The sequence below is a fragment of the Colias eurytheme genome, chromosome 1, assembly GCF_061535395.1.
Source record: "Colias eurytheme isolate Ceu_HAF_F1 chromosome 1, ilColEury1 Martin Lab GWU primary, whole genome shotgun sequence".
In the NCBI taxonomy this organism is placed as follows: domain Eukaryota; kingdom Metazoa; phylum Arthropoda; class Insecta; order Lepidoptera; family Pieridae; genus Colias; species Colias eurytheme.
Window position 1 is genome coordinate 11614305 of NC_142980.1, and position 11330 is coordinate 11625634.

An 11330-nucleotide genomic window follows, 5' to 3' on the forward strand; every position below is an offset into this window, starting at 1 on the left:
AAAGCACGCTTGTTTATTTTCTCTTTAGCAAGCTCCTTCCTCATAAATCTTACGGCCCTGACTAGGTAACTTTATGGATCCCATCAAAATACAGGGAAATGTACGGGATTCTAAATTAAAATGGTAAATTTTAATTTACCTATGTCTCAATTATTTGGGTAACGACTGTGTAAATTTAAATTTAAATAATAATTTGGAAATGGGAGGTAGGTAGTTTTTGTAAAAATATTTTAAAACTTTAAGCATTACTACTGTTTTAACTTTCAGAAATAGATCACCAAATAGGGAATAATTTATTATTGATACATATTGTACCTACGTATTGCTTATATTTTACATTTACTATACCAAAGACATGACCATGATAATTTCTGAAATTTATGTCGTTGTAAGCACGTCTTTCTATCCATAGTTAAGCATAAGCAACCTACATGATCTCATCTGTATAATCTCGACATTTACTATTCGTTTAATGGAAGCTAGTGCGTGTTCCCATATCACAGGGACACCACTGAACATGCTTCGAGCACGGTAATTGGTCTACTCAGTCTGCCAACCTCAATCCCGTTAACTTTGAATAAGATTTATTTGTGAGGGGTTCCAGTGACCTTTAACAAAATTTCGACAGACGACGATACCTTTCGTGAATCAGTTTTTCAATAATTAGCTAACTTATGCGTTTCATTACCATTTCAGATAAGGATCTTAGAAGGATTGTTCAGAAATAGTCAAAGGTCTGCAAATTATGTCAACTTGTAAGCTGTCTTAATGCCCTTTTCAAAACTTTCTGCTAACAATATTTCAGTTCCGTCTGAATATCAATACAGAATGTAATAAACGCGCTGTTACATCGAAATTACCTTTACCAAGTATTTGAACTCCCCTTCGGAAGTTAGAGATTAATGCATAATATTAAATCTTGATATTAGGTTTAACACACATATAGCATATTATATTCAAGACATAGCGTAAATAATATTATATAATTCTTAACATTGGGTATTGCACTGTCAATAACGCGACATATTTCAACACATAACGAGTGATACAATCACGGAGAGACAATTACTTATATTGAGAAGTTGACTATCAGCTATATTGACGTATGCTCCGAACGCTCTCATAATTGGCCCCGGGTATGTTGCTTCCCCGGAGAAATCACCCGATAGCAATAAGTAAGTAAATAGTTAATGAATGTCTATCAATCATTCTTTAGTTTTGTTACAGAACTATAAGTAATGAAGAAGCGAATTGTTAGTTTTTAGTTTGGGGAAAACGGCCGCATGTTGAGTCTTGAGAGCATTGTGTAATAATTTATTAACTTATATCACGTTATTTCTCATATTTAAGTAAGTAATAAATAATTGAACTAAGAAATATTTTTACCACGGCCATATTGTTAAATCTTCATTGCTAAAAAGTAGGTGATGTAAAGCGCATCAAATCTATAATGACAACAATCGATTGTACTTATAAAAAACTTCTAGAAAGTCCTATCTACATACCATTCCGAATTCACTATCTGAAATTGGAATGCATTTAAAAAAGAACATTGTTTACAGTCCAAAGTTCGATAGTCAATCCGTTGATCAAAGTGGACGACTTTATCAATGCCATCCAGAGCTCAGTACAATAGAATTGTGAATGGACGAGCACTATGCGTTATTGGTGACATTCCTGTACGGTTGAGGTGGCATTGTACTAAGCAAGAACGTTCACACCTAGCCTTAACGACTGAGAGACTTCAGAGGTTACATTTCCATCTGATGGTATTACGATACAATACTCACTGTATTTAACACGTACAAGAAAGGTACAATACTATGTTAAAAATTGTTATAGAAGGTGTTAATGTATTATGAATAAGTTGCATAACAATGGAAAAATCAATTTATTAATTTGAAAAAAGTTCTTTTTATATGAAAGTATTTGAGGGCCAATGTAGGTAGTTCAAAATTATTTGTATAACTCATGGGCTATCCTCGAAAAATTCATCTCTATAAAACTTAACCTTCCTTTCCTTCCTTGACATAACCGGCAGTTGACCCAAGGTTCACCTTTTACGAAAAGGAAGAAAATATCATCACTCCATCTAACTTAATCTCGTTTGATTTGACATTCCTTTTATAATATCGTGTCGGCAGTACGACACTTAATTCTTGCCTTTGATTGGACTCCATTAAAAGATTCATAAAAATCTCTTAATACTTATTCACGTACCGTAGACGTTTGAAGTTTCCAAAACTTCTTTATAGAATTAATACTAAAGAAAACTGAATATTCAACGTTAATGCGCCGTTTTTATTCTCTGGAATAAGAACATACTGGAATAATAATTAATTTAACACCATAATTATATCGTTAAGGAAATATCTTCTCGTAATTAAACATTTGAAAAAGCCATGTTTATAGCACTTTTTTAACGTTAAACCTACTGTAAAACTTAAAATCAATGTAGAGACTGGCGTCTATCAAAAAAGCAAAATATTTCTTATAAATATTTATAGAAGAAATTTCTAATTAAAAGTTTCTCTTGGGAAATTAATGCAGTTTGTTAATAAGTAAACAGCCATTTCACAGGAAACTATCTCGCCATCGAGAGCTAGTTTAAGAAAATAAAACATTTACACCTAAAATGAAAGATGATTTTATGCTAAAAATGTTAGAGTTTTTAAAGCTTTCTTAATACTAAACATAATGAGCTGTACAACTAAGAATTTAATTATGAGTTCATTACCCTTATGATTGTACTGTGTATTATACTTGCTTGAATTCTTTAGTAATATTCGTATATATATATTTTAAATACGAAATCAAAACATTGACGCTACGATGGGTAATATAAAAGATATTTCATATAGAAATTCGATTACGACCTCAACATCCCTGTTACGGAGCAGCCATGCGTCATTCATGGTATTGTGTAGCGTCTTCTCGGTATGTGAATAGGTGATGGCTTTTGTATGTCTGTGTAGACGAAATACCGACAAATATGAAGCTTATATTGACGGTATATCGCACCTCTAAGGACCCACACCTGTGTGAACATTGAAAATCAAGAGGATTTTGCGAGAAATATACGTACAAATTTTGTAAAGGTTAGATAGCTGAGTATGTTAGGTATGTTAAGGTGATGAATTAATTTTTCTAACATTTACGGCCCTTTTCAAACCTTCGTAATTTTTATATTATTAAAGTTGTCGTGATGAAAATTCTTGACAAGAAAGTTCAATAGTAACACAATACGTCTACCGTTTTAGAAACATGATTCCATGATATTTTCTCGATAGAAAAAAAATACAAAGTTATCATTGTTATTTTTTTTTAATCTCTGGCATCTTCAAAATAACAAACGTAAAGTTACGACTTTTTGGATATTAACTATAAAATATACAACCTATACGTCTACCGTGTTAGAATTTTGAAATATGCGATGGTTTTGAAATAAACAAGAAATACTTGAAATTAGCGCGCGACCAGCCAATATAGCGAGAGCCGCCCTGTACCTTCCTACCCCGATCGCTGCACGAGTCATTCCCGCTACGGCCGTCACACGGGGAACTTGTGTCGCTCGCGCAATCGTAAAAAAGGGTGACAACACGATAAGACAAAATGAGACAAATGGGGACAATAAAGAAAATAAGAAGAAGAAACATAAAGGTTGGAGGAAAAAGAATGCTTACAATTGGAACAAATTAATGAAGTAAGTTGGTTTTATTTTAAATTTGATGATAATTGTATTAAAGACGATGTTTGATATGTACCCCTGTTTTAAGTACATAACGAATGTGTAAGATTTTTTCATTTATAGCATAAATAATCTGTTCAGAAATCCGGAATCCAGAAGGAAAATAAACCCACTGATGGTTCACAATGTGAATCCACTCCTTCGTAAGTACCTTTATTCAGTCAAAAATGTATGTTATCAAAGCTCTACTGGTTTTATCGCATGATTCCATTTTTAGCAAAAAGCAACAAAGTGCAAAGAAATAAAAAATCATGGTGAACTTAGTGGAAGTATGGTGGACATAATATGGAACAGGAGCTCATTGGAGTAGTATTATATTTAAAAAAAATACGAAATAATTTCAAGAATTACATTTCTTAGAAGGTGGTAGATAAGTATGTTGTATAAAGAATTTGATGTTGATATTTATTTCATTTATACTTACTACACCTGTGCGGGAAATTGCTTAGTAATAAAACAGGTTTATATTCATATTTACATAGTAATGTGAGTTTTCATTTCGAAAAATTTTGTGTAAGTATATTAAATTGAGTTCCTGGGTGATCTGGAAACACAATTGGGCCCGAAAGATGGCGCTGCAGTCACTCCTCCTTATGACATGAACCGATTTGGATGAATATTTGTGTGCACAATGCACATTTCATTTTTGTGGGATGATTGGTTGATTCGCTTTCACATTAGCTAATATTATGTATTTTTGTTGTTAGAAAGTAAACTTAATTTAATGTTTATAATACATTATTATTGGTATAAATAAGCCAGTGTTCGTCTCACATTGCTGTACCTGCCTACCTACCCTACCATGCAGGGCCTAACTTTGTTCTGGCTATTTTATTTTGATTATTTGTAATGAATAATTACAATTATAATAGAGTGCAAAAAATAAATACATGCGTCAATATATTTTGTGTTTTTTTTTAAACAATTTTTTTATTTAAAAAAATATCATTCCGACCGCGGCTTTGCCCGCGTGGAATTAGATTATATCGTGAATCCTGTCTTATCCCACAGAAGTGTTCAGTTTGGATAAAAAGTATCCTATGTGTAAATCCAGGCAATTAGCTATATTTTATCAAAATTGGTAATGTAGTCTTGACGTGATTAAGTAACAACTAACAAAAAAATATACAAATTAACATCCAAAGTTTCGCATCAGTTTTACTGTATTAGTGATATCTTCCACTCTTGACTTTGACTGAGAAGAATTAGGGTTTATAACTTCTTTCAGAAATATTACCTTTCATTTCTGGGTATGACGTAATATCTACGTCAGCATCAAAATCTAAATCCGTTCAGTAGTCCGCGTTATTGAGTACCATTTCATTTTTTCAGAGTAACAATATTTTTTGTTATTTTAAAGATTATTTATAACCTGTATTATTTTGTAATAAAGTAAACATTACGAAATAATAATAATTATTATTAATGTCTAAGTAGTTGTTAAAAAGAAGATTATTTGTTTATAAGCAAGAAAATAAAACCAATAAATCAACAATTAAATATATGTATAAGAATATTATAACTGTATGACGACTCCATACATGTTTGTCCCGAGTCGGCCAGCGGCAGCGCGGCGAGTTTGCAAGAATGACTTCGCGCACACCCGCGTTCGCGATAGCGAGCTATTAGACTCCGCCCGCCAAGCAGTAGATTTTTTTTTGTGTATCGTCTTAACAAAAAGTTTCCATATATTTTATTAATGTATATATAAGTAAACAGGAATAGGAAAATCTCATTCTTACTTTATGAGATGCTGTGATATATCTACAGTCAGCTAAGTGCTATTGTTCCGAAACTAAATTCCATAAATCTATAAATCCATTTCACAGCAAACATGATTTTTCACTTACTCCGTAAAAATAGCGAAAATAAAACTACTGAATTTGTTTCCAGTGTAAAATTTATACACAATTAATTTTTATGAACATCGATCAAAAAACAAAAATGAAGAACGATTTATTTTCTCCATTTCGCCGCGAATAATTGTATGCAAACGAGTCTTGCACGCCAGATAGCTATGTACGTCGTAATAACCAATACTTTCGTGCGATTTGTGACAAACGAACGGCAGTTTGACACGACACGACATTTGTACACTGAGAAATCATTTCGGAGAGTACACGCGGGAATCCCATTCAAACGTTGTGTGACACTTATTTGTCACGAAAGCATTTAGTTGAACATCACTATTTTAGCCCGTTACGAGGCCTGACGGTTTTATTACTTGACGTTCAATTTTGTCCTCAAATAAATGGACTTTTTCGCTTAATTTATTTTTGAACGCACGTCGTCACAGCGTTGGATATAACTGAAGATTAACAGGATTTTTCTATCGGACGGACCAGTTAAAATTCGATAGAAAATACAATGTGTACCTTTATTTTAAATCAATAGAATATACATGTTATTTCTCACATGAAATACAATATTTATTATCTAACAGTTAACTACCTACATTCAAAAAGTTCATACAATATTTAACTTTCTACAGGTAAACTTCTATTGGATTTCTCCACTCATAAAATATACGTGAAAGAATTACGTCAACTTTTTAAACCTATTAAAATTCAACAAGCTCATAAATTAAGCCAAAATTGATAAGTTAATCCTGATTTATCGACGTTTTAATAACATAAAATTAAACCTACATTCACTGTTATATCAAACCATAAACTCTTACAGGAAAATCCCATGGGAAAATCGAACGAAATTTAATATACAAAAGGTTAGACATAAACATAAATTTTTGTCAAAAGTGATTACTGTCAAATGATACTATGCTCCATTTAGAAGGCTCAAGAAATAATAGTATGATTAGAAAAATGTCTTACTTACCTTTATCTCATTCTTATATAAATCAGATTGACACATTTCTAATAAATATTTGTTCTGTATGAAAAAACTCTTTCAATCAGTCTGAAAAAAGACAAAGTAAGGAATTGTAGCGGTAGGTAATAAAAATACCGCTTGAAAAGTGTGAAAGTATAATGTTCAGATATGCATATATCAATTTATATTCGAGTGCCTCCTTCAATCATTCAATACGCATAATTTGCATAAGGAATCTCGATTACATTTTATGAATATAGGCACAACAGGGGGTGGGTGGAACAGCAGGCTGGATGGCATTTTGAATGAATAATTGCGGCGCAGATTTGACGTGAGGTATTTTTATTGCCCTCTGCATGAGCAATATCCAAATTCTATATTTCCGTACAAAAACTTTTGGCCCGCTCGAATAATTTCGTCATAAAATTAATACGACGGTCTCCTGTTTGTATAAAATCGAAAGAGTGAGTGAGTCAGTGAAACGTTTAAGTTGTTTGAAGGGTAGTGAAATGAAAATCATTAGAGATTTTCGTGGTTGAAAGCCTACATTGAAACGGTTGTATAATTTTGCTCGTTATTGTATACGAGCTTTCACACGCGACTTCGTTTCGTGGAATAATAATTTAATTTTGCACCTAACAATATAGTCTTATTTACTTCGGGCCGTTCATTATTTAGGAAATATAAATTATTAATTATATGATAGTTATTTAATTTATTCTCAATATCTTGAACCGAGTTTTTAATACCTAATTTGTCTTTTATAATATTAGAACAGACACATTTTAACTAATTAAAATAAACATTAGTGTCAACAAACTAGATTTAGATAACATTTAATTTAAACATTTGAAATTCCATTCTCTTCAAACGTAGGAAATTAAACATATTTCAATAACCTACTTTGAAAGATCGGAAGTATGATTAAAATGACAAAGGTTCGACAGTGTACCGATGCTAGAAGCGCAAAGGACTTTCTACTCTAAAAACATGATGTTCAGAACCATTTTAGAGCTGGCCCAAAATAAAGGAGCGTTCATAACTTTATTAAGTAATGTATTTGTCCCACTAGAATATATCAGCAAGTTTGCGCGAATTATTTTATATGATTTTCTATGAAGTTGGCGAGAGTTTTTCTAGCATCAACGGTCACTTCACAATGTTAGAGGTCAAACATGCGTTGAATTTAAAACAAACGCAGTTCGTTTGTGGGAGTTGCAAATTGTTTTTACATAGTAGTAAAAACCGGTACTGCGACGTGGTCTGCATAGTTTAATTCCTCCCCAACCCCATCCTCCATTCCTACACAGTATCGTATACACATCGAACTATAAACCATCGCAAACAAATTTAAAAAAATAATTCCGTTACCGAATTTGTAATATTTGCGTATTGACTGAAAGTTTTGCGGAATATTTCGCCTATTTTTTTTAAAAAGGGATATGTTTCAAAAATTAATTAAGACAAAATAGTCTGGCAACTTTTGAAAAATTGAATGGAACGATCAGAATTTGCTGTACATTATTTTATCATAACGAAGCTAGTAGGGGAAGAAGATCAATTTATACCACTTGACGCGTATTTGACGCGAAGTGCTTCCCCGTTGCCGGCTCAGCCTCTAGCTTACTGAATCACCCGTCATTTGCCATTGATAGCCAAAATTCCCGTCAATCGTGATATAATATATTTAGAATATTTAATGCCTTTGTTATTCAACGTCAAACTTCCATTTGCAGAGGACAGCTTTGTACCGCCTAGCTTCCGTAACGATAACTGATCGATATTTCATGTTTCATTCTGTTGGTTAAAATATTTTGAAATTGGACAGCAAACGAAGAATATTAAAATTGTTCAGATTTTTTATTTTATCTTCAGATTTTTTCGGGGCTTGCAACGTACAAAAGCAAAGACTTGTTTAAGTTACGTTATTATCATCTTTATATAAACAGTAAAACATCTGCTAACATTGTTTTATTAGAACGGCTAATTAGCATGCTGCAGTTTAAGCTCGGAGTGAAAACAAAACCAATAAATTCATATTACACCTTCAGTTATTGCAGTCTAAATCAAATTATACGATCGAATTCCTCTCACAAGAGAGCATTGTATAGTGTAGTGACTACTAGCGCTGCATTCAACACTCCATAGTTTAGTGGTAAACATCCTGTGTACGTAAAACTTTCTGAAACCCATTATTACCTTCCCCAGCTTATATAGAACAAACTTTAACATTAAATCATACTGGTACACCAGTTGCAACGATAAATCATAATAGCATAAGTTTCTCTTAATATTTAAAACTGATTGTATCGGGTTTATGAATTATTTAAGGCGAATTTGAAAGGACGGTTGAATGAATTACTTTTTGTATAAATGTTTTATTTAATTCTATGTGGTTTCCAAAGGATATTGTATATGCAAGGAAAAGGAGATTTTACTAGGTATTGAAACTGAAATAGGTACCAGAAACTTTTAGCTTTGATTACTCGGTTTCAAATATACATTTAGAAATGTGTCAAAAATCAAAGCTCTATTCCACTTTTTAGTATATACTATTAACTATACCTATACTACTATGTACCTATATAATATTTATTCAGCTCTTATTAACATTCAAATTAAAACATGATAGTCCATTGATAATGATGATTAATATGACCGATTAATCATAATGCCCAATTCAAATTGAAACATTTCCAAAACGGCACTAATTTAAATTCGCCACCGAAATATAAATCCAACATGCCAATGTCGTATTAAATTTTAAATTCCGCACAAGAATCGCAGACGGAGTGATTTATGACCTAGTCCGGATATTCCCAACTTTCCATCGCAATATTGTCTTTTGATTTCACTTGTATTTTATTTCAACCCTCCAAGAGTTACTTGAGGATCTCTCGGATTAATTACCGATTACAGGTTTATTCTTTTCCGATATCTTGACTGTCATCGAACAAGCAATAATGAAGTGGGAATAAAACCCTTAAAGGCTTAATTTGACGTTATTCCGATCTGAAGATGCGTCACAACTTCCAAATGGACTGTTTAAAGGACATTATCATTGTTCTTTATTATGGTTTAATCAGCATTTTTAGAACTTAATACAACAACATGTATCTTCATATCTACTCGTAAAATTCTATTAAATTGACATGCATACCTATGCAAAACACACGCAACATCGAAAGGGGTATTTAAAAAACAAATTGACTAACCTCCACGAACACTGTTTACGATGGATTTCTGATCAAGTTGTTTGATTGCTACATTCTGTTAAATAATTACGCGTAGGGAAGCACGGTGGGGCCCGTCACTCAAAGCTAAGGGTTCGATTATATTGTATTTGATACGCTTTGCGAAAGACAGGGAAGGATTGAACGTTGCTTGTTGCGTTTTTATTATGTCTGGTTTTACGGTGAATTTATTCGCGAACATAGAAATGCACCTGATAAGCAATATCTCCGTTTGAACGGAAAATGTATCACTATTATCTGTGCTTCTTTATGTTTTGACTGCAGTGGCGTTGAATTTCAAACTGTCCTGTATAAGTGTATAATTTAAATGTTAAAAACAGGGGAATACTTTTATTGCCTGTATTTTAAGCCAGGGTTTATTCAATGCCTAATTACTGTTATGCTGTTTGTTATGAAAATACGATTTATGCATTGCCACCGCATTGCAAATGAAATAATAATATTATTGTTAGAGTAATACTTCCATCTTGATATAAAAGGGTCGTCATATAAATTAGATCTTCCATTCAAAGCCAGCTAAGAAATATGTTATACAATCAGAATAGTTATTACCGTTCAGTTAATGTACCTGATACATATGAATGTCCGTGAGTACAGCATATTAGTCGCCTTCTTATGAACACATCCAACGTAATCCCCGTACAAAACACAAACATACTACATTATTAATACGGTAGTTTTCCTACATTCTGCAGAATTACCTACTAATTTATTATTTAGACTGTCTTTGCGCGGATCTGCGGTGAAGCGAAATTTCGAATAAACATTTGAATACGTGGAAATGCTATGTACGTTCTATTTACTGATTATTCCGTTGAATATTGTGTTTATAATTAATTTTAACTCGGGTATTGCTTTGATTTCCCAAAACTTATTAGTAATTATTAGTTTCTAATTATTATTGTTTCATTAATATAATACATGTAATGTTAAAGCTTTCAAATGTGTAGAGATTATATATAATATACCATATTATATATTATATACCATGTACAGTATGTACATTATACATCAGTAGTCAGGACGATTTACTAATTCTTGATAGATGCCGTGTCCACTCCACTGCATCTTCAGGCACTCAAATAGCAAGAGAAGAACTAATTCGATCACAGAGGTGCGTTCCTGAGTGGCCTGCGGTGTAGGCTAATGCGAAATACGGAGCTTCTAATCCTCATGATTAATTCTGTATATTCTCTTAGTTTTAAATAATATAATCTATTTCCTATGAAATAGAGTCACGATTCATAATAAAATTTATTATTATGGATATTTTATGAAGGACGAAAGTACTTCAATATTTAAAACAATTTTTAGATTGCGACATTGTAACGTGTCCCATTACATAAAATGACATCACACGAAACGTGTTCTAATGGAACTGAAACCGAAGTTGCCTGTTTTATGACAAAAGTGTCATCCCCCATCTCCTTCACATATCGGGAAGATTGTATTTCCATCTCTGTCCCGCACGTGTGTGGGCGTCAGTCAGGAGCTCAGGG

The 11330-nt window shown here is 32.6% G+C and overlaps 1 long non-coding RNA gene across 1 annotated transcript; it reads left to right on the plus strand.

The window, feature by feature from the left end:
* Positions 1-3138: 3138 nt before the first annotated feature.
* Positions 3139-5418, plus strand: LOC149911263 (uncharacterized). Its single transcript, XR_016457952.1, has 3 exons — positions 3139-3703; positions 3830-3891; positions 3966-5418. It is a non-coding gene; the product is annotated as an uncharacterized LOC149911263 (long non-coding RNA).
* The last annotated feature ends 5912 nt before the right edge of the window (positions 5419-11330 follow it).